Below are 1070 nucleotides of genomic sequence, written 5' to 3'. Positions count from 1 at the left end.
CCGGGCTGCGGACTCCCAGCGCCCGCCCGCCCGGGCTTGGTGGAGCGGGGCGGGGCGGCTAAGGCCGCGCCCCCGACCCCGGCAGGGGAGTGGTCTGCGCAGCACCCCCTCAACAGCCGACCCAGTACCCAGCCCAGCTGTGGCTCAACGGTGGCCCAAGACTGCCCCTCTGGCCTCTGACTTCACAGCTTACTGGATTTGGTTTTTGACTTACGAAGGGGCCAGTGGCGCGACAGCCAAGCTAAGCTACCTGGCTGCCCTAACCAAGTTGGCTATAGGGCTTTACTGCCACCCTCCTCTGCTTTGTAGGGAGCCCACCCTGGTCCACTCTCAGCCCACCCCCCAGACACAGGGGAAACCCCTGGGAATCAGACAAAGAAGCCTCGGGTTTCACCAAAACAGACCCCGCCCTTCCTCACACACACCTCGGGGCTGGGGCTGCCCGAGCAGAACCAGCGTCTCCCCCTCCCCTGGAGTAGGTGTCTGCCCAGGTGAGCAGGCTTGCCAGTTCTGGCCCCTACGGAGTATGGCCAGGTTTCTCTCAGGCTCATAAAGTTCCACCCACAGGCACAAACAGGAAGTTAACCTGTATTGCAGGGAGGCACCGAGGGCTCCCACCCTCCATGGCACTCAAGGCAGCCTGTGATGTCTACAGGTATCTGGGCCATATTTGCAGCCTGAGTACTTGGGCAGCAGGAGTCCTGTGAGTTTAGTCCCTTCTCAAACCCATTCCCAGTAAAGGGATGGAGGACCAAGGCTGCCCCTCACAGGCGAGTGTGACAATGAATCTGAGGACAAGGCTGCAAATCCAGCTGGACTCTGCTGGGCCAGGCTCTTCCTCAGCTCTCAGGAAGATTCTTAATGTCCAGCTGGGCACAGGCAATTTGCCTCAATTCACTCTGCCTACGTACAGGGACAGTGACTCCCAGGGATCTTACACAGGACCCAGGGATTAACTACTGCTTTCTAGTCTCCAGGGACTCCTGAACACCCTTTGGGCTAATTTTGATGTGAGGAGTTCAAGGCAGGTGTGGAATGGAATGTGTTTGTATAGGGGGTGGGGCTGGGGG

The sequence above is a fragment of the Eschrichtius robustus genome, chromosome 7 (assembly GCF_028021215.1).
Source record: "Eschrichtius robustus isolate mEscRob2 chromosome 7, mEscRob2.pri, whole genome shotgun sequence".
NCBI lineage: Eukaryota > Metazoa > Chordata > Mammalia > Artiodactyla > Eschrichtiidae > Eschrichtius > Eschrichtius robustus.
The sequence above is the reverse complement of the archived record's forward strand: the minus strand, read 5'-3'. Positions refer to the sequence as shown.